At 41.7% G+C, this 24,239-nt stretch overlaps 1 protein-coding gene across 1 annotated transcript in view; it reads right to left on the bottom strand.

Annotated features, from left to right (window-relative positions):
- Nucleotides 1-23,243, bottom strand: part of cdk18 (cyclin dependent kinase 18) — a 55,483-nt gene extending 32,240 nt beyond the window's left edge. The window contains exon 1 of the mRNA XM_014166939.3: nucleotides 22,897-23,243. The gene's annotated coding sequence lies outside the window, so the exon portion shown is untranslated. The remainder of the gene's footprint in view (nucleotides 1-22,896) is intronic.
- Between the last annotated feature and the right edge of the window lie 996 nt (nucleotides 23,244-24,239).

The following is a 24,239-nucleotide window of genomic DNA, read 5'->3' as shown; positions in this document are numbered from 1 at the left end:
TGGACCATGATAGTGTGTTGGTGATGTGGACACCAAGGAACTTGAAGCTCTCAACAAGCTCCACTACAGCCCCGTCGATGAGAATGGGGGTGTGCTCGGTCCTCCTTTTCCTGTAGTCCACAATCATCTCCTTTGTCTTGATCACGTTGAGGGAAGAGGTTATCTTGGCACCACACGGCCAGGTCTCTGACCTCCTCCCTATAGGCTGTCTCATCGTTGTCGGTAATCAGGCCTTCCACTGTTGCGTCATCGGCAAACTTAATGATGTTGGAGTCGTGCCTGGCCATGCAGTCATGAGCAAACATGGACTACAGGAGGGGACTGAGCAAGCACCCCTGGGGGGCCTCCGTGTTGAGGATCAGCATGGCGGATGTGTTGTTACCTACCCTTACCACCTGGGGGCGTCCCGTCACGAAGTCCAGGATCCACTTGTAGAGGGAAGTGTTTAGTCCCAGGGTCCTTAGCTTATTGATGAGCTTTGAGGGCACTATGGTGTTGAACGCTGAGCTGTAGTCAATGAATAGCATTCTCACATAGGTGTTCCTTCTGTCCAGGTGGGAAAGGGAAGTGTGGAGTGCAATAGAGATCGCATCATCTGTGGATCTGTTGGGGCGGTATGCAAATTGGAGTGGGTCTAGGATTTCTGGGATAATGGTGTTGATGAGAGGCATGACCAGCCCTTCAAAGCACTTCATGGCAACAGACGTGACTGCTACGGGGTTGGTAGTCATTAGGCAGGTTACCTTAGTGTTCTTGGGCACAGGGACTATGGTGGTCTGCTTGAAACATGTTAGTATTACAGACTCAGTCAGGGGCAGGTTGAAAATGTCAGTGAAGCCACTTGTCAGTTGGTCAGCGCATGCTCGGAGTACACGTCCTGGTAATCCGTCTTGCCCTGCGGCCTTGTGAATGTTGACCTGTTTAAAGGTCTTCCCTTTGTAGTCTGTAATAGTTTGCAAGCCCTGCCACATCCGACGAGCGTCTGAGCCGGTGGAGTACGATTCAATCTTAGTCATGCATTGACGCTTTGCCTGATTGATGATTCATCAGAGGGCATAGCGGAATTTCTTATAAGCTTCGGGGTTAGAGTCCTGCTCATTGAAAGCGTCAGCCTGTAATCCATGGCTTCTGGTTGGGGTATGTACGTACAGTCACTGTGGGGACAACGTCATCTTATGTATTTATTGATGAAGCCAGTGACTGATGCCATCGGAAGAATCCCGGAACATATTCCAGTCTGCACTAGCAAAACAGTCCTTTAGCTTCTGCTTCATCTGACCACCTTTTTATTGAACGAGTCACTGGTGCTTCCTGCTTTAGTTTTTGCTTGTAAGCAGGAATCAGGAGGATAGAATTATGGTTAGATTTGCCAAATGGAGGGTGAAGGAGAGCTTTGTGCGCGTCTCTGTGTGTGGAGTAAAGGTGGTCTAGAGTTTTTTCCCCTCTGGTTTCACATTTAACATGCTGGTAGAAATGAGGTAAAACGGATTCAAGTCCCCGGCCACTAGGAGCATCGCCTCTGGATGAGCGTTTTCCTGTTTGCTTATGGCCGTCTTCAGCTCATTGAGCGTGGTCTTAGTGCCAGCATCAGTTTGTGGTGGTAAATAGACAGCTACGAACAATATAGATGAAAACTCTCTTGGTAAATAGTGTGGTCTACAGCTTATCATGAGATACTCTACCTCAGGTGAGCAAAACCTTCATTAGATTTTGTGCACCAGCTGTTGTTTACAAATATACATAGACCGTCACCCCTTGTCTTACCAGAGGCGGCTGTTCTATCCTGCCGATACAGAGTAAAACCCGCCAGCTGTATGTTATTCATGTCGTTGTTCAGCCACGACTCGGTGAAACATAAGATATTACAGTTTTTTATGTCCCGTTGGTAGGATTATATGTGGTCGTAGTTTGTCTATTTTATTATCCAATGATTGTACGTTGGCTAATAGGACCAATGGTAAAGGCAGATTACCTACTCGCCGTCAGATCCTTACAAGGCACCCCGACCTACGTCCCCAATATCTCCGTCTCTTTCTCCTGCGAATGAAGGCGATGAGGGCCTTTTCGGGTGTGTGAAGAAAATACTTTGTGTCCGACTCGTAAAATAAAAAATCTTCTTCCAGTACGAGGTGAGTAATCGCTGTCCTGATATCTAGAAGCTCTTTTCGGTCATAAGAGACGGTGGCAGAAACATCATGTACAGAATAAGTTACAAATAATGTGAAAAAACACACACAATAGCACAATTGGTTAGGGGACCGTAAAACGGCAGCCATCTCCTCCGGCGCCATTAATACTAGTCCCGTGCGAATCGACATCCCTGTGTTTTGAGAAAAATGTCTGAGTTTGACAGGTGTTCGTCACAGTTTGAGCAAGAAAACAATAACTGATTCGATAAATTGAACATTCTGAGCATAGCCTATATATTGTTGTATGTCCTACGTGGAGTTGATCAGCCGTCTCCTGTTGCTTTACCACAGTTGTTGGCTAACGGTAGCTAGCTACTGTACTGTAGTTCGATCAATGATCCTGGACCCCTGTCAACTACTCGTTGTTTGGAGGCGTGGAAAGAAGGCCACAACAACATTCTCTCTTTGGGCGTTTTATTAACAACTTGTAAATAATACAATGCACTAGACCAACTAGCTCCAACACAAGAACTAACTTGGTTCCATGCTGGGGAAATACGTCAAGACACTTAAACCGGCGCACAACAAATATAACTGAATAACTCTCACATGATTGGCTGGTAAGCCATCACTCATACAATAACTATGTAGGCGGGATCTTCACTTACAACACCACCCCCCTCCAGCAGTGCCGAGTCCCTTGGGCACCCACAATAACTAACCATTTTCCCCACTATGACAAACATACTGGTAAAAGTTAAATGCATTTCAAACATTTGAGTGTCATCAGTAGTAACAGCACACAAGGTAAGTATCTCTTTTCTCTCTTTTTTTACTGAACAAATGACTACCTTGTTCAGTAAACTAAAGATGAGTGTTCATGTCCTTTTCACAACTTCACTTTTCAGGATGACAGTAACAGTTCCCTTTCACTGAAAAACGTCAGTAACTAGAGTCAATATTTGCTTATTTGCTTGTTGATAACGAGTTGGCAAGTGCACTACTCGCCCTCTTTGTGTTTTATTCTTGGCTGATGGTATTTGTGTTTTCTTCAGCACGCGGCGACGGCATGCAGCCGGTCAGAGCTTTTTTCTTTTTGAGGTTTGTCCCTCCTCACTGTCATTTTCACTCTGTTCCACAGCTGTGGTCATTGGACCTTGGTTGTCAGGGGTGTCTAGGCTTTGTGTGGGTTCAGTTGAGGTACACCAGTGTTGTATGGTGACCTGATGTCTGAGTCGTTTCATCCATCCTGGGATCACCTCCCCAGTGTATGGAGACAGGCGGTCATGTTGGAGGACCTTTTTTCCTCACAGACCACTGATTTCGTACAGGACTGGTCCAAAACATGCACTGATGACAAAGGGGCCTTTCCTATGGTGCTTTTAGTTTAGGGCTTAGTCCTTTCTTTTTGGTGCTGTCCCACATGTACACCAAGTCTCCCAGTTGGTAGGTTCTCTCCTTAGCACGTAGGTCATATGCTTTCTTTTGCCGGACCTGTGCTGCGCGAAGATGCTGCCGGGCAACTTCATGGGTCTCCTTCAGCTGTGTTTGAAGGTCATCCACAAAGGTAGGTATGTCTCTTTGTTTGTTTTGCAGTTCTGCTGTGCAAAGCCAGATGTCCTGTGGTTGATATAGCTCTGCCCAGCATCATTCTGTTGGGTGTGAACCCTGTTGTGGAGTGTGGGATGCTGCAGTAGGCAGTACTGAGTAGGGGTAAGTGCTGGTCCCAGTTCTTTTGATTCTCATCAACATAAAGGCGGTTCATCTGATAGAGCATGCGATTAAAGCGCTCTACCATTTGAGGATGGATGGTAAGGTGTGGTACTTGTTTTTGTGATCTGTAGTAGGCGGCACACTTCCTGGAACAGAAAGCTTTGGAAGTTTATTCCTTGATCTGTGTGGAGTTTGAGGGGACTACCGAAGCGAGCAATGAACTCCATGACCAGGGCTTTTGCTGTGCTCTCTCTACCTTGGTCTGGGAGTGGGTAGGCCTCAACCCAGCGTGTAAATTGATCAGCCCCATTTACTTAGACTGGGATCTGAAGGCTTGGGCCTCAGCTAGCAGCTCGCCCTATACTCTGGACTTGTTCATGGTGGTGAGATCTGGAGTTGGGTGTCTGTCTGGAGTTCTGGATGGGGTGGGGCTAGGAGACCTTGAGCATTGTCTTCTGAAATGCCCCGCCTCCCCACACTGGAAGCAGGTGGCTTTGGCACCTTTGTTTGGGCTTGGGGACTGGAATGTGACTCTGCCTTGGCCGGACCTCCTTCTCCCCCGCTCAGTAGACAGCTCAAGGTAGCTGTTGCGGCCGGACATGACAAACTTAGGGGGTGCAGGGGGTTGTTCGAGGCTTCTCAGCTCCACCCGTAACGGTTTAATTTCTTCCAGTAGAGACTCAAACTTATGTGGGCCCTTGAACCATGTATGTCACTGGTTGTTCGTCTGAGTCAGACCACGATAGGCGTCGAGCCCTGTGCCTTGATTTGCTGTCACGGCCAACAGTTGCCTTTAAGTTGTGCTCATGCACCTCCACGAGTTCCTGCGCTTGAGCCAGGGTCCCAGGGTCACAGTTTATCACCTCGTATGTCACCTTTTGTTTTTTGTCCTTTAAGGAAAGCGTCAGTGGCAAGCTGATCCTGAAGCACCATGCTAACCCCAGGATAGGAAAGAGAAACCAGGCAATTGACCTCCTCTGCAAACTCAGCAGATGTTTCCGTCCCCTGCCTAAACTCCCCCAGCTTCCTCCTCACAGTCGTGGGTGGTTCCTTCTGACCAAACTTTACCAGCTGGTCGTAGTCCTCCCTAACGTACTGTGGGAGGGAGCACACAAAACGGATGGAATGACGCCTCAGGCACTCGTGCAGCCTGTCAAGTTTCTCTGAGTTCCAGTAGTATTTCCGTGCTAGACATTCAAAAGGAATTATGAATGACCCCCAATCCTCCTTCCCCTCAAACATAGCCAACTTGGTCTTCGGACCATCACCTTCATAGAAGTGGCCTTCCCTATTAAAGTCAGTACTCATGGGGGTGCTGTGCATGGGCCTGTGCCTCTCCTCTGTGTTTCCTTCCACTACCGGATGACTGGCCACGGAATATCTGGACGTGGGCCTATTGGCACTTTCAGGGGCGTGTCCAGATATGTCATGTTCGAAGGCCATGGGAGAATTCTGTACAAGCCTATAACCAGTTTCCCTCGGTCTGACTGAGTGGTTGGGGGACCTGAGCTGTGGGCATACTGGTCAATGACATGAAGTTCGGCTGCAAAGGGTGATGTGTTTGATGGGGCCCCATCAAAGAGACCAGATGCAGAACCATGATAAGTGAGGTTAGGCGGAGCAGACTCACATGAGTTTAGGATGACATCTATCTTCCTGTCGATCCTCTTCTCCAGTTGGTCACATCCCTTCTCTGATTTGTCGCTTAGCTGCTGCTGGCCCTCGCTTAGCTACCGCTAAGTTGGAGGAGAACAGCGCATGCCTTTAAAATTACACTGTGATTATGAAAAATACTGTATATACTGAGCTAGAAAAGGAAAAACTATATCTCAATCTGTATCCTGATGCACTGGCTCCATGCACTGACAGCATCCTGCCACAGTACATCCCTTTCCAAAGATCAAATGGTTCTCCTCAAGATGCAACATCTTATCAGGTATGAAGGTAAGACCCAGATGCAGACCACATCGAATAAACAACAGTTTAATATTCCAACAGGGGCAGGCAATAGACAGGTCAAGGCAGGGGTCAGTAAACCAGAGGTGAGCAACGGTACCAGGCGGAAGGCAAGCTCAGGATCAGGATAAGGCAGAGGGTGGTAATCCAGAGGGGGGCAAAGGTACAGGTCAGCAGGCAGGCTCAGGGTCAGGCAGAGTGGTCAGGCAGGCGGGCTCGGAGTCAGGACAGGCAAGGGTCAAAACCAGGAGGGTGAGAAAAGAGAGACTGGAAAAAACAGGAGCTGAGACACAAAAAGCTGGTTGACTTGAACAAACAAGACGAACTGGCAACAGACGAACAGAGAACACAGGTATAAATACACAAGTTATAATGTGGAAAATGGGCGACACCTGGAGGGGGGTGGAGACAATCACAAAGACAGGTGAAACAGATCAGAGTGTGACATCTGGCTTCAGTTGTTTTTACAGTTTTGACATGGCAATGTGATGATCCTCAGCCATGGAGAGGTAGGGATGTTGGTTTTGTGCTAGCTAGCCTGCTAGCTACACCAATTGAGGTGAGTCTAATGTCTGTTTACTTATATAAACAGTCAATAAACTTGTAGCTGGATGGCACAATAATGTCTCTGAGTTTATAGTCTTTTCCGATTACCGTTAGTTGTCCAGAACTAGCTTGGTTCCGTGCTGGGGCAATATGTCAAGTCAAAATCCAACACTTAACCTCTATGGGCTAGGTCCCACCTACTCAACAGCCAGTGGAATCCCGTGGCGCGATATTCAAATACCTTAGAAATGCTATTACTTCAATTTCTCAAACATATGACTATTTTACACCATTTTAAAGACAAGACTCTCGTTAATCTAACCACACTGTCTGATTTCAAAAAGGCTTTACAACGAAAGCAAAACATTAGATTATGTCAGCAGAGTACCCAGCGGGAAATAATCAGACACCCATTTTTCAAGCTAGCATATAATGTCACAAAAACCAAAACCACAGCTAAATGCAGCACTAACCTTTGATGATCTTCATCAGATGACACTCCTAGGACATTATGTTATACAATAAATGCATGTTTTGTTCAATTAAGTTCATATTTATATCAAAAACCAGCTTTTTACATTAGCATGTGACTAGCATGCGACTAGCATTCCCACCGAACACTTCCGGTGAATTTACTAAATTACTCACGATAAACGTTCACAAAAAACATAACAATTATTTTAAGAATTATAGATACAGAACTCCTTTATGCAATCGCGGTGTCCGATTTTAAAATAGCTTTTCGGTGAAAGCACATTTTGCAATATTCTGAGTAGATAGCCCGGCCATCACGGGCTAGCTATTTTGACACCCACCAAGTGTGGTACTCACCAAACTCAGATTTACTATAAGAAAAATGTTATTACCTTTGGTGTTCTTCGTCAGAATGCACTCCCAGGACTTCTACTTCAATAACAAATGTTGGTTTGGTTCCAAATAATCCATAGTTATATCCAAATAGCGGCGTTTTGTTCTTGCGTTCAAGACACTATCCGAAGGGTAAAGAAGGGTGACGCGCCCGGCGCATTTCGTGACAAAAAAATTCAAAATATTCCATTACCGTACTTCGAAGCATGTCAAACGCTATTTAACCCCTGTGCGGCCTGGGACGGACATCCAGCGAAAAATCATATCGCCATTAGCATAACAAAATGTTTTTAAAAAAAATCCTTTTTTTTTTCAAATTATATCGTTTTATAGATACACCTCTCCTGAATCGAACCACGTCGTCAGATTTCAAAAAGGCTTTACAGCAAAAGCAAAACATTAGATTATGTTAGAGGAGTATATCGTAAAAGTAGCCACATAGCCGTTTTCCGACCAACCACATGCATCACAAATAACCAAAAAACAGCTAAATGCAGCACTAACCTTTGACAATCTTCATCAGATGACACACCTAGGACATCATGTTACACAATACATGCATTCTTTTGTTCGATAAAGTTCATATTTATGTATAAAAACAGCATTTTACATCGGTGCGTAATGTTGACTAACTATTTTCCCTCAAATGCATCTGATGAAACAGAGCTACAATTTACTAAATTACTATTCGAAAACATTTTTACAATGTAATATTGTCATTCTAAGATTTATAGATGAATATCTCTTGAAAACACCTGTAATGCCAGATTTAAAATTAACTTTACTGGGTAATCACACTTTGTGATGAAAGGGGATGCGATACTCTGAAAAATAGGCTAACGTTACAGGTCAGCACCATCTTGGAACAATCGCATATCACATCTAGTCTTGTATACTATTGTCAATAATCCCTTACCTTTGGTTGTCTTCATCAGAAAGCACTTCCAGGGTTCCCAGGTCCACAACAAATGTATTTTCATTCGAAAAAATTACTCCTTTATGTTCCAAGAGCTTGTTCTTGTTAGCGCGTCTGAAGGCTGATCCAAATGCTTCGTCGGCCACGGGACAGCCATTTCGAGAAAAAGCATTTTTTTCCCATTTAGGTTCGTTCAAACATGTCAAACGTTGTATAACATAAATCTTCAGGGCGTTTTTCAACAAGAGAGCCAATAAGATTCGAGGGGGACGATTGCATTGTGTTTCAAAACGTTTCGAAAGGGGAGGGTAACCAGGGGCGCCCGCGTCATAATGGTGATGGCCCTCTCCGTGTGACCACGTTCCACAGCGTCTCATTCATTCAGTTTTAACAGTAGAAGGCTCAAACCACTTTGTGAAGACTGGGGACATCTAGTGGAAGCAATGGGAAGTGCTCAATGAACCATAGCTCACGGTGTGATTAATAGGCAACGTGATGAAGTTGAGTTCGCAATTCAGAATTCCACTTCCTGTTTCCATCTGTCTCGGGGTTTTGACTGCCATATGAGTTCTGTTATACTCACAGACACCATTCAAACAGATTTAGAAACTTTAGGGTGTTTTCTATCCACAAGTATTAATTATATGCATATCCTAGATTCTGAGTTTGAGTAGGAGGCCGTTTAAAATGGGCACTAATTTTTTTCAAAAATCGCTTTAGCGCCCCCTATCCTAGGGGAACGCCAAGTTTTATGCGATTTTTCTCATAAAAATGCGATCATATTCAGCCTGGGAAACCCTGTTTTCGTTCAATGACGAAAAAATTAAAACATGGTGTCGGCTCGTGCACGCGCCCCCAGTCTCATTGTTCTCAGATCAACCACTATCCAAATGCGCTACTGTTTTTCAGCCATGGCCTGCAAAGTCACCATTCAACGTTCTGGCGCCTTCTGAGAGCCTATGGGAGCGTTAGAAAATGTCACATTATGCCAGAGATCCCCTGTTTTGGATAGAGATGATCAAGAAGGCCAAGAAATAGTCAGAGAGAGCGCTTCCTGTTTGGAGTCTTCTCAGGTTTTGGCCTGCCAAATGAGTTCTGTTATACTCACAGACACCATTCAAACAGGTTTAGAAACTTTAGGGTGTTTTCTATCCAAATCAAACAATTATATGCATATTCTAGTTACTGGGCAGGAGTAGTAACCAGATTAAATCGGGTACGTTTTTTATCCGGCCGTGCAAATACTGCCCCCTATCCCCAACAGGTTTTAAACCAACGCTCAACAAATATAACTGAATAACTCTCATGTGATTGGCTGATAAGCCATCACTCATACAATAACTATATAGGTGGGATCTCCACTTACAACAATATGAAGGGCCACAGTGAATGCTTTTGTTTATATGTTATGTGCGATTGAATTAAACATAGGCAAATGCATCATAAAAAAATATTTCTTTATTGAGCCCTTGCTGTTAATAGATCGCAAAGCAGCATAACATTTTGCTAAAAGTTTGGAAATGACAACTTCACTTTCTCATTCATAGCTTAAAAATGCATATCAAGTGCACTGTTTAGCTCACATCTGAAGGCTGAAGGGCTTTTAGGACGTCTTCTACTGCAGATTGTTAAAATATCCTAATGATTATGATACCGCTTCCTCAATTCAAATATTATGGCGACACTTTACCAAAGATGGTTTGGTATGGTTTGGGAACCAAGCTCGAGTTATCAGTGTAGGCTGTTACCGCCTAGACTAGTTGAAATATCTTCACCCCTAGAAAAGAAAACTCCAGGCTTCCCTCATAACTAGGGCTCCCAAGTGGCGTAGCGGTCTAAGTCACTACAGTCAACTAACTGTCAATTTATTGGATTTTTTTTTTTTTACTGGGGGCAGTTTGGAAAAAAACGAATCCCGTATGAATGGTCCTCTTGGCAATAATGATCCCTCGGCTACACAGCTGATGCCTGCTGGACTGTTCATTAACACAATACTTCATTTTGTTTATCTGTCGGCCCCAGCCTTGAACTCAGGACCTGTGTGTAGCTAACTGCTCTGCCTATTCGTCGCCATTTACCTGATGTTGTTGTCTTAGCTGTTTACCCGTTGTTGTCTTAGCTCTACCAATCAACACCTGTGATTGCTTTATGCCCCTCTCTAATGTCAATATGCTTTGTATACTGTTGTTTAGGGCAGCTCTCATTGTTTTATTTTACTGCGGAGGCCCTAGTTCCGCTCAACATGCCTAAGATAGCCCCTTTGTCCCACCCCCACACATGCGGAGACCGCACCTAGCTTAACTGGCGCCTCCAGAGATGCAACCTATCTCATCGTCACTCAATGCCTAGGTTTACCTCCACTGTACTCACACCCTACCATACCCTTCTGTACACTATGCCCTGAATCTATCCTACCACGCCCAGAAATCTGCTCCTTTTAGTCTCTGTTCCCAAAGCACTAAACGACCAGTTCTTTTAGCCTTTAGCCGTACCCTCATCCTATCCTCCTCTGGTGATGTAGAGGTTAACCCTGGCCCTGTGTCCCCCCAGGCTCTCTCATTTGTTGACTTCTGCAACCGTAAAAGCCTTGGGTTCATGCATGTTAATCAGAAGCCTACTCCCTAAATTTGCTTTATTCACTGCTTTAGCACACTCCGCCAACCCTGATGTCCTAGCTGTGTATGAATCCTGTCTTAGGAAGGCCACCAAAAATTCAGAAATTTCTATCAAGATAGAACCGCTAAAGGGGGCGGAATTGCAATCTACTGTAGAGATAGCCTGCAGAGGTCTGTAATACTATCCAGGTTTATGCCCAAACAGTTCGAGCTTCGACTTTTAAAGATCCATCTCTCCAGAAATAAGTCCCTCACTGTTGCCGCTTGCTATAGACCCCCCTCGGCTCCCAGCTGTGCCCTGGACACCATATGTGAATTGATTGCCCCCCATCTATCATCAGAGTTCATACTGCTAGGTGACCTAAATTGGGATATGATTAACACCCCGGCCATCCTACAATCCAAGCTTGATGCACTCAATCTCACACAAATTATCAAGGAACCTACCAGGTACAACCCCAAATCCATAAACATGGGCACCCTCATAGATATCATCCTGACCTACTTGCCCTCTAAATACACCTCTGCTGTTTTCAACCAGAATCTCAGGGATCACTGCCTCATTGCCTGCGTCCGTTATGGGTCCGCGGTCAAACGACCACCCCTCATCACTGTCAAACGCTCCCTAAAACACTTCTGCGAGCAGGCCTTTCTAATCGACCTGGCCCGGGTATCCTGGAAGGATATTGACCTCACCCCATCATTAGAGGATACCTGGTTATTCTTTAAAAGTGCCTTCCTCACCATCTTAAATAAGCATGCCCCATTCAAAAAATGTAGAACTAAGAACAGATATAGCCCTTGGTTCACTCCAGACTTGACTGCCCTTGACAAGCACAAAAACATCCTGTGGCATACTGCACTAGCATCGAATAGTCCCCGCGATATGCAACTTTTCAGGGAAGTCAGGAACCAATATACACAGTCAGTTAGGAAAGCAAAGGCTTGCTTTTTCAAACAGAAATTTGCATCCTGCAGCACTAATGCCAAAAGGTTTTGGGACACTGTAAAGTCCATGGAGAATAAGAGCACCTCCTCCCAGCTGCCCACTGCACTGAGACTAGGAAACACTGTCACCACCGATAAATCCACGATAATCGAGAATTTCAATAAGCATTTCTCTATGGCTTTCCACCTGGCTCTGTACCCCCCGCAGCAAAAAATAATAAATGACATAACCAACATTCTTTAGTAATACTTGTCCTGTGCGAATAGGGCTTAAATTAGCATTGTGCAGTGATATCACTTACTCTACCTTCCTGAGGCAGGAAATATTGTCTCCCTCCCTAGACTCATAAAATACGTGGCTTTTATGGGTCAATGGTATTGAAGGGGACTTCAGAGAAGGGAACTCCTCACAGGGGGTATTAAGAGGTGTCTAGGGGTGGGAGCTAGGTGTTGGTTTGGAATTTGGGACATTTCATGGTGAGCTTCTCTGGTCCTGTGTGATTCTTAGCTCCTGTTTCTCCTATACTTATATACACTGTGTGTACAAAACATTAAGTCCATCTACTCTTTACATGACATAGACTGATCAGGTGAACCCAGGTAAAAGCAATGATCCCTTATTGATTTCACTTGTTAAATCCACATCAAATCACTGTAGATGAAGGGGAGAAGACAGGTTAAAGAAGGATTTTTAAGCCTTAACCTCTATGGGCTAGGTGGGACGCTAGCGTGCCACCCGTGGTGCACTCCATCAACAGCAGGTGCATTTCAAGAGCGGCAAATTTGAATCCAAATAAATGTCAAAATTCAAATTTTTCAAAAATACAACTATTTTACACCATTTGAAAGATAAACATCTCCTTAATCTAACCATGTTTTACGATTTCAAAAAGGTTTTACGGCGAAAGCATAAATTTAGAGTATGTTAGGACAGTACATTTACAAGAGTTGTGTGTAATGTTTTGTCAAGTCAAAGACAGGGTCACCAAAACCATAAAACCAGCTAAAATGATGCACTAACCTTTTACAATCTCCATCAGATGACACTCCTAGGACATTATGTTAGACAATGCATGCATTTTTAGTTCTATCAAGTTCATATTTATATCCAAAAACAGCGTTTTACTATGGCATTGATGTTGAGGAAATCGTTTCCCTCCAATAACCGGCAGTCAAGTCAGCGTCACAAATTAAATAATTAAAATTAGAAAACATTGGTAAAATATTATATTGTCATTTAAAGAATTATAGATTTACATCTCTTGAACGCAATCAACTTGCCAGATTTAAAAATAACCTTACTGGGAAATCACACTTTGCAATAATCTGAGCACTGCGCCCAGAAAAATACGCGTTGCGATACAGACTAGACGTCATGTTGGGGAGATCTAAAATCGAAAATACTATGTAAATAATCCATTACCTTTGATTCTCTTCATCAGATGTCACTTCCAGGTATCACAGGTCCATAACGAATGTAGTTTTGTTCAAAAAAGCTCATCATTTATGTCCAAAAATCTCCGTCTTGTTCGCACATGATCTAAGCCAGCCGGACTTCTCGTCATGAACGAGGGGAAAAAATATATTTCCGTTCGTTCAAACATGTCAAACGTTGTATAGCATAAATCATTAGGGCCTTTTTTAACCAGAACATGAATAATATTCAAGGTGGACGAATGCATACTCTTTTATAACGTATTGGAACGAGGGTACCCAACATGAACTCGCGCGCCAGGTGTCTAATGGGACATCATCGTTCCATGGCTCTTGTTCGGTCAGATCTCCCTCCAGAAGACTCAAAACACTTTGTAAAGGCTGGTGACATCTAGTGGAAGCAATAGGAAGTGCCAAAATATTCCTCAGCCCCTGTGTTTTTCAATGGGATAGGTTTAAAGTCAATACAACACATCAGGTATCCACTTCCTGTCAGAAAATGTCTCAGGGTTTTGCCTGCCAAATGAGTTCTGTTATACTCACAGACACCATTCAAACAGTTTTAGAAACTTTAGGGTGTTTTCTATCCATATATAATAAGTATATGCATATTCTAGTTACTGGGTAGGATTAGTAACCAGATTAAATCGGGTACATTTTTTTTATCCAGACGTGCAAATGCTGCCCCCTAGCCCTAACAGGTTAAGACAATTGAGACATATATTGTGTATGTGTGCCATTCAGAGGGTGAATGGGCAAGACAAAACATTTAAGTGCCTTTGAACGGGCTATTGTAGTAGGTGCCAGGCACACCGGTTTGTGTCAAGAACTGCAACGCTGCTGGGGTTTTTTTTACGGTCAAATGTTTCCCGTTTGTATCAAGAATGGTCCACCACCCAAAGGACATCCAGCCAACTTGACACAACTGTGGGAAGCATTGGTGTCAACATGGGCCAGGATTCCTGTGGAATGCTTTCGACAACTTGTAGAGTCCATGCCCTGACGAATTGAGGCAGGCAAAAGGGGGTGTTAGGAAGGTGTTCTTAATGTTTTGTACACTCAGTGTATACTAGAGGTCGACCGATTATGATTTTTCAACGCCAATACCGATTATTGGAGGACCAAAAAACTCCGATACCGATTAATCGGCCGATTTTTATTAATATATTTATAATAACAACAATTACAACAATACTGAATGAACAATGAACACTTATTTTAACTTAATATAATACATCAATAAAATCAATTTAGTCTCAAATAAATAATGAACATGTTCAATTTGGTTTAAATAATGCAAAAACAAAGTGTTGGAGAAGAAATTAAAAGTGCAATATGTGCCATGTAAAAAAGCTTACGTTTAAGTTCCTTGCTCAAAACATGAGAACATATGAAAGCTGGTGGTTCCTTTTAACATGAGTCTTCCATATTCCAAGGTAAGAAGTTTTAGATTCTAGTTATTATAGGACTATTTCTCTCTATACAATTTGTATTTCATATGCCTTTGACTATTGGATGTTCTAATAGGTACTTTAGTATTGTCAGCCTAATCTCGGGAGTTGATAGGCTTGAAGTCATAAACAGCGCAATGCTTGAAGCATTGCGAAGAGCTGCTGGAAAACGCAGTAAAGTGCTGTTTGAATGAATGCTTACAAGCCTGCTGCTGCCTACCACTGCTCAGTCAGACTGCTCTATCAAATCATAGACTTAATTCTAATATAATAACACACAGAAATACAAGCCTTAGGTCATTAATATGGTCAAATCCAGAAACTATCATTTCGAAAACAAAACGTTTATTCTTTCAGTGAAATACGGAACCGTTCCGTATTTTATCTAACGGGTGGCATCCCTAAGTCTAAATATTCCTGTTACATTGCAGAACCTGCAATATTATGACATAATTACGTAAAATTCTGGCAAATTAGTTCGCAATGAGCCAGGCGGCCCAAACTGTTGCATATACCCTGACTCTGCGCGCAATGAACGCAAGAGAAGTGACACTATTTCCCTAGTTTAATATTGCCTGTTAACCTGGATTTCTTTTAACTAAATATGCAGGTTTAAAAATATATATACTTCTGTGTATTGATTTAAAAAAAGGCATTGATGTTTATGGTTAGGTACAGTCGTGCAGCGATTGTGCTTTTTTCGCAAATGCACTTTTGTTAAATCATCCCCCGTTTGGCGAAGTTGGCTGTCTTTGTTAGGAAGAAATAGTCTTCACACAGTTCGCAACGAGCCAGGTGGCCCAAACCGCTGCATATACCCTGACTCTGTTGCACAGAACGCAAGAGATGTGACACAATTTTCCTAGTTAAAAGAAATTCATGTTAGCAGGCAATATTAACTAAATATGCAGGTTTAAAAATATATACTTGTGTATTGATTTTAAGAAAGGCATTGATGTTTATGGTTAGGTACATTGGTGCAACGAAAGTGCTTTTTTCGCGAATGCGCTTGTTAAATCACCCGTTTGGCAAAGTAGGCTATGATTCAATGATAAATTAACAGGCACCGCATCGATTATATGCAACGCAGGACAAGCTAGATAAACTAGTAATATCATCAACCATGTGTAGTTAACTAGTGATTATGTTAACATTGTTTTTTATAAGATACGTTTAATGCGAGGTTCCTTGCTGCACTCTCCTCGTGGAGTGCAATGTAATCGGCCATGATCGGTGTCCAAAAATGCCGATTACCAATTGTTATGAAAACTTAAAAATCATCCCTAATTAAATCGTCCATTCCGATTAATCGGTCGACCTCTAGTGTATACTGTTTAAAAATTACACTTAACCCTACAGCCCTGGCATCACTAACGCACTACGCACTACGCTAACATGGAGTAAGTACACACACTAATGCAATAACAGGATAACACAGGTAAATCCAATCACTCAACACATGATCGCATTAACTAATTACATGCTATTCTACACATTTTGTCATGAGGCTGAGAGAAAGGTTTGCAGTCAGTTTCCTCCTAGGTCTGAGGTCTTCATCATATTCCGCATAATATCAGTTCTCTTCGTTCTCCTGAACTGCACAAAACTGGGTCCTACACATCAGCAAGTTCCCCCATTCAATACAAATCACTATTAGTTCAAGTGAAAGAAGCTTCACAATCGAGACTAGTTGCTTAGCCCGTCAAATACAGCAAGTTTTAATTCTAGGCAGGGTTTAAATTATAAACATTCAGGGCACCCCATAAACCTTGTAAATGGGTAATTCTTGAAATGTGGTGGCAAATAGTTGCACATAGTCATGTGAAAAAGTAAGGACACCCTTTGGAAAGTGGCCTTTTCTTTTTTTCTTTTTTACATATTTGGACACATGGATATTTGAGCAAAATTCCAACCACATTCATTGATAAAGGTAACACAATTTAACAAATTACACACAAAAATGTTTACTTTGAAAATGTTATGCACTTAACATAAACAAAAAATGCAATTTCCTTATGCAGGAAAAATGTGTACACCCCTACCATCACCTAAAATGTCTAAAATTAGGATCATGTGCACCACAACAGGTGCAAATTATTAGGAAATCATTAGAGAGTACCTTGGGATGGTCCAGCCTTCCACAAAGATGAGAAACTTGGTCTGATTTGGTCTTAACCATAATGGGTGTGTGGTAACACATCATGCCAATATCAGAAGACCTACCTGAGGCCCTCAGAAGAAAGATTATAGATGCCTGTGCGTCTGGGAGGGGTTACTGATCCATTTCCAAGCAATTCGAAGTACATTGTTCCACTCTCTCAATCTACAAATTGAGAAAATTCCAGACCACTGGCAATCTACCTAGGACAGGTCATCCCAGCAAATTCAGCCCAAGAGCTGACCGAAAGATGCTCATAGAAGTCTCTAAGGGATCTACAGGCCTCTCTTGCCACAATCAATATCAAAGTGCATGAGTCAACTGTCAGAAAGAGACTGAACAAACTTGGCCTACATGGGAGGTCAGGAAGGAAGAAGCCTCTGCTCTCAAAAAGAAATATCAAGACAAGACTGATGTTTGCCAGACAACACCTGGGTAAAGACCAAAACTACTGGAACAACGTGCTCTGGACAAATGAGTCAAAGGTGGAGTTGTTTGGCTGCAATGCCAAATGCCATCTTTGGCGAAAACGAAACACTGAATTTGTGCAGAAGAATCACATACCAACCGCTCATACCAACCGTAAAGCATGGAAGCGGTGGCATTATTGTTTGGGGCTGCTTTGCTGTGTCGGGGCTAAATTGACATTATTTAGTCAACCATGAATTCCATATTGTACCAGAGAATTCTTGAGGAGAATGTGAGGCCATCTGTCAAAAAGCTGAAGCTGAACCAAACATGGATCTTGCAACAGAAAAATGATCCAAAACACACAGGCAAAGCTACAACAGAATGGCTCAAAAAGAAGAAATGGAGGGTTATGGAATGGCCGAGTCAAAGCCAAGCTCTCAATCCTGTCGAAATGCTGTGGGGGGACTTGAAGCGGGCCGTGCATGCAAGAAAGCCCTCGAACATGACACAGTTGAAGCAGTACTCCAAAGAAGAGTGGGAAAAATTCCTCCCAGTCGATATAAGAGACTGATAGACGGTTACAAGAAATGGCTACATTAAGTTACTTCAGCCAAAGGAGGCAACACCAGCTATTGAAGCTAGGGGTGTACTTATTTTTTCCGCACTATGGAATTGCATTTCTGTTGATTTTTGATGAATAAATTATTGCAAAGTATAAGTACCTTTATCCGTCATTAGTGTTGAAGAGAAGGTTACATATCTTGGTCTTCCCTGTGGCTCAGTTGGTAGAGCATGGTGTTTGCAAGGCCAGGATGGTGTGTGCAACGCCAGGGTTGTGGGTTCAATTCCCACGGGGGGCCAGTACATAAAAAATAATAATGAAATGTATGCATTCACTACTGTAAGTCGCTCTGGATAAGAGTGTCTGCTAAATGACTAAAATGTAAATATCCATCTGTCCAAATATTTACAAAGAAATACTACTTTCCAGGGGGTTTACTTACTTTTTCACATGACTGTAATACATATTTGGTTTATATTAAACTGACTATCAATGATAAAACATAATGCAAGTCATTTATACCACAAAACTGTATGTCTATGCATTGTTTAAAGTAATTAGGGCAAGCAAATTGGCTTGACCCAGGAGTGATTAGAGTTCTTGTGACATGTTTTTGCAATTTAGAGATATATTATTTTTAATGCAAAAAAGTAAACAAAAGTATGTAATACATTATATAGATCAATTTAAACAAAGATCGCTATTAAAATACCTTGTTTTAATAAATATGCGCCCATTTAAAAATGTTCTGTTTGAACTCTATCCCAAAACTTAAAGACATGCTCTGGAAATTTTTGTGAATAGAAAAGTATTTTTTACACCTCCCGCTTTGGGCTGGATGTGTCAATGTGTAGTTCATACATGCATAATCTACATGATCAGAATTACTATTTTACCTCAATTAGCCATGATATCTCTTGTTTGAAACTAACTGGGGTTTTTTGTCCTTTTTATTGCCATTTTTCCTACATTTTCCCCATGTGGGCCTGCCCCCTAGCAATTTGATTTCTAACCAAGAGCTTCAGACCCTCGCCATTTGAGTGATAGCTAGCAAGATGCACAAACAGCAGAGCGAGAGAGAACAATGACGGGATGCACATATGACATATTATGCGATTTTCGGGGACCACATTTGGTTTGTAAGTGCTACTTTCTGAACTACTGGGTAAAAAGTATACAACAGTACCAGAGGAATTCTTTAACCCGTTCCTTAACTAGTCTGAATGCCTAAACTTCAACTTGAGTTTTGACGTTCCTCAATTACCTTAAATGTGTAATTGGTGTTACTACTTCTACTGGTGGCACAATGTTATCATAATGGTAAAAATGATTTAAAGTCATTAAGCTGCCATATTAGTTGATTTACAATGAGAAATATATATTTTTTTTAAATCAAGAAAAATTAACCATGCCCAAATGCCACTGCAATTCAAGAAGAACCAAAATATAAAAATTGGCTGGGAATGCCTTAAGTGTAACATCTGCTTCCAACTCACACTCTCAAACACATAGATCCCCTGAACGCAGCTCACTCTCCAGATCCCAATCACCTGAATTCTGATCACCTGTTCACACACCTGTATGTCATTTACACACACTATTTAGTTCAGTTCTTTGCACCCCATCATTGTGGGGGGTATTGTTTGTTTTGATACACATTCTAGTCGAAGCTCTGTTTATTTCCGTATTAGTCCTCCTGTGTATCATAGTTTTTGGCCATCCTCACTAACGACGTCTTTTTGCCTATTCCCTGCCTGTACTTTCAGATTTCCTCTTGCCTGATCTCCCGGACTACGTTATTAGCCTTTTCCCTGCCTGTGCTGTTACCTTTTTGGAGTCCCTGTGTATGACCTTCTGCCACTACTGGTCTCAGGGCTAAGACGACTAAGAGTAAGCTGGCAGAAACAAGCAGACCCCTTCTACATGAGGCACAGAGGAATGTGTCTTATCGTCTCTGTGAGGCAGTGTATCTTTACCAAGGAACAAGGGCTTTTACATTGTGTCAACTAAAGACGCAAACAGAAGCTACTGTCAAACTAAGAGTATTAAAGTCTCCTCAGCCAAAAAAAAAAGGTTTTTCTCAAGAACAGTTGCCTTCTCTTTTTCCCTTCCACGGTGTTGTATTTCTCTCCTACGTAATGAAAAACGAGTACTGAAATACTACACAAAACATATTTCGTGCAGTAGTGGCTATGTAGAGACTTGTAGGGATTGTGTAGTGAATGTGTAGTTTATGCACTACTTGATACAAAAGTAGAGTTTTGTGTTCAGTAGGAAAACATTAGTGTTTCCAGTAGTAAAGTAGTACTCAGGTAGAGATTAACTACTTGATGTTGGTTGTAAATAAGTAGTAAAAACACAGGCTTGTCAATAGTAATCAGGTAGTGATTTTACTAGTTGATGTTGGTAGTAAATAAGCAGTCACTACAGTAGAAGACAAAACAGGAAGTAGATAGTTGTTGTTAGCTAGCTAGTAAGTATGTGTTTTTGTATCCAAATGTACAGTATGTTCATATTGGTATACTTACCCATCCTACTTAGCACTTTTGACCGGTTGCCAAGGAAGCCCTCAACATAAGACTAGAGTCCATTGTTGGTAAGAATAACATTGTTTATCAAATGTTTTTCTGTGTATGTGACCTCTGTTAGCAGATGATGGATAATGGCTTATAAATGGTTGTCTCTTGTGCTTGTCTTTGTTTTCTAAAAAGTTATGTGGTGGAGAAATGTGGCTGCAACAAAAAAGAGGATCTGAATATATATTGAACAAAAATATAAACGCAACATGTAAAGTGTTGGTCCCATGTTTCATGAGCTGAAATAAAAGATCCCAAGGGTGCTGAGGAATATTTTTGTCTGTAATAAAGCCCTTTTTTGAGGAAGAACTCATTCTGATTGGGTGGGCCTGGCTCCCCAGTGCCCTCCAAGGCCCACACATGGCTGCACCCCTGCCCGGTCATGTGAAATCCATAGATTAGGGCCTAATTCATTTAAATTGACTGATTTCCTTAGAAGAACTGCAACTAAGTCATATCTTTGAAATTGTTGCATGTTGCATTTAGATTTTTATATAGTATAGTTAAGTCAAAGCTGAATGAAGACAAAGCCTCAAAGGGATTAACAAAAGTATAAATATGTAATTTATTTTATAATTAATTTCATTTTAAAAATGCAATTACATTTGTATAAGCATACTAGTTCTTGTTTGATGATATAACAACAGTTAGAAACTTAAGGAAATAACGTGCACTACTTTAGTCCCTCAGTCTTCATGGCAGTGTACACATCTTTTATTTATTTAACCTTTATTTGAATTATGGTAATGTTACGACATAATACAAACATAGTGCTGATAAAGGCTGTTTGAGTTATTAATAGTTGTCTGTCTGTTTATCTCAGTCTGTCTCCCTCTGCCCTGCTGACAGTCTGCTGCCACAGAGCTTCCACACAACACACTGATGAATGTAAACAAAACAAAAGGGAGGTTCTATGTTGATTAGGTGATGCATAATTGCGATATTCCCAGTCGGTATTAGATAGAACATCGCGGCCCCACCCACCTGTGGGGAAAACAATCTGTTGGTACCTAGGTTAACCCCATTGGCTCACAACAAATACTTTACGTTTTTCAAAAGCAATTTTCTTGTCTGCTTGTTTTAGTCAAATACAAAACTACATTTAAGAAAAGTACAATATGTCTAATCCTTAAGAGTCTATTAACGCACATGTGTGTTTGTAAATTTACTCTGGCTATCTACTCCGAATTCAGAGCACTCTAGTCTGAGCGTGCCAATAACTGGTAACACTTTCCATGACATAGACTGACCAGGTGAATTCAGGTGAATCCAGATGAAAGCTGTGATCCCTTATGGAGGTCACTTGTTAAATCCACTTCAAAATCAGTGTACATAAAGGGAAGGAGACAGGTTAAACACGGATTTTTACACCTTGAGACAATTGAGATATGGATTGTGTATGTGTGCCATTCAGAGGGTGAATGGGCAAGACAAAATATTTTAGTGCCTTTGAATAGGGTATGATAGTAGGTACAAATCAATATTAGGAAGTGTTCTGCAACAGGGTGATTAAATTAAGATCCTACATCTGTACACACACCTTTACACTGTCTGTTTCTTTCTCAGTGATTCCATCTTCACTCTCATTGTGAGACAGTGTTTTTAATTAACTCTTAAACAGCTAGCTTTAGCCTAGTGTCTCTGGAGAACCAAGCTGGCAATTATTTTAAAATAATAATAATATATATTTTTTAATCACATCAGACTGTCTAAGAACAGCCAGCCAGATCAGAATACAGAGTCTACCAGACCAGCAGGCAGAGGTCTTAAACGTTCACTTCACACCAGAACAAGACAGAGACAATTAACGGAAATAAATCCTTATTTTCAAACATTGTGATTGTGCAAGAGTGCCAGAGATTAATAATGTGCCACTGCAAAGGACACAGGGCAAGGCCATACTGAGCAAGGGTTGGCAGATCTGTAGAAACCTCAAGCTAAAACGTTTAATTTAACTCTAGCATTTTGGATTTGAGATCAAATGTAGCGACACTACAGAATGTCACTTTTTATTTGAGGGTATTCTCATATTTGATCATATAGCCAAAACATGCTACGTTAATGTGTGTGTTACCATGATTACTTGTTAGATATTGCTGCACTGTCAGAACCAGAAGAACAAGCATTTCGCTACACCTGCAATAACATCTGCTAAACACGTGTATGTGACCAATACAATTTGATTATGGATCAATCAATATTCATCAATATTCACGATTTATTCCTGATTATCCATAATCATGGAGGCATTTCACATTAACATAGAGGTGTTCAGAAACATCTTTCTTATTAACAATTTACCATTCCCTTCTAATGGACACAACATAATCTGAAACACAACCAAAACAAATTGAAAATGCATCCAACAAGTTTTTAGATTCGCAAGCTTGATGTAGTCATTGCGTGCTAGGAATATGGGAACAAATACAACAAAACATTTGATTACTTTAATACACTGTCCAAATACCTATGAGACCTTCAAATGGGGGGACTAGATACATAAAGTGCTTCCATTTGCAAACGGTAAAACAGATATGTATGAAAGATACAGAGAGAAAGAGGTACAGACAACAATGCAGAGAGGGAGAGAGAGAGCAGCTGCAGTTGTACTTACTGTGGAGAAGAGGTCGCCCACGAAGGGAAACAGAAGCCTCTCTCCTTCTGTTTACGGTATCCAGAGATTTCCCAGGTGTGTGTGTAAACGTGTAATTCTGTGTTTTAGGCAGATAATCCAGAGCTGCAGGAATGTTATTCTGATGGTAGCAGGCAGAACACAGGCAAGAGAGAGAAATAGAGAGAGAAATAGAGCGTAGTAGCGAGAGACAACCACTCCAGTCTTCCCCTCTGATAGCGCAGGACTCAGCCGCTCCGACCGCCTGCCTGCATGCAATGTTCTGCTGCCTGAAAAAGAATAAACAGAAAAAAACAGAAGCTAACTCGAGATTAGCAGAAAAGAGGGAACGCTACAGAAGGGTGTTACAGTCAACCTCTCTCTCCGCCCCCCTACCGCATTCACCCCGCCCTCATTGTTATAGCAACGGCCAATCACAGCTCAGCATCGCACAAGCGTTCCACAGCCAGCCCTGCAGTGTTGACATGATTCTCACTTTAACCAGCTAATGCAGGACAGCCATTTTTTGGAAACAGGTTGTAGCAACTGAGCAAATAAAGTCAAATCAATTTTTATGTCTCACATGGCGGCAGGGTAGCCTAGTGGTTAGCGCGTTGGGCTAGTAACCCAAAAGTTGCAAGTTCGAATCCCCGAACTGACAAGGTACTAGTCTGTCGTTCTGCCTCTCATTGCTGTCATAGAAAATAAGAATTTGTTCTTAAATGCACTGAATAAAACAGGTGTGTGAAATGCAGTATTTAAGAAAATACACAAAAAAGTAAGAGATAAGAATAACAAATAATTAAAGAGCAGCAGTAAATAACAGTAGCAGGTTTCTATACAAACTGGGAACATTCCCAGAACATTAGCTAAGATTCCCATTAAGTTCTAGTTAGGGTTTTATCTTTAGAGAATGTTTTTGACAAAATCTATTTGTTTATCAAAAATGTTTGAGATTAAATATCCGTTCTCCTAACGTTCACTAAAATGTTGTCCACAACATCTGTAACAACCACCAAAGAACATTCCTGAAAAGTCTGTATGTTTGCATAAAACATGTGTCTGATGTTGCAAGAACGTTCCCGTAACACATTTAATCCGTTATTTTAAGTCCCCGGAATGTTTCATTAGGTTGTGGGAACAGTCTGGTGGGAACATTGTGGGGACATCACAAAAGATATGTTCCCAAAACACAAAAGCTGTCCAGTTGTGCAGAAGATTCTACAATGTTTCTTTTAGAGTGCAAAAAAAACATTCATCTGATGTTAGAAAAATGTCTCCATAACACATTTTGTCTGTTCTTTAAAGGTTCCCAGAATGTTTCATTAGGTTGTGGGAACATAGGG

Source organism: Salmo salar, chromosome 22 (assembly GCF_965601325.2).
Source record: "Salmo salar chromosome 22, fSalSal1, whole genome shotgun sequence".
Taxonomy (NCBI): Eukaryota; Metazoa; Chordata; class Actinopteri; order Salmoniformes; family Salmonidae; genus Salmo; species Salmo salar.
Note: the sequence above shows the minus strand (reverse complement) of the source record. Positions and strands in the feature narration are given on the sequence as shown.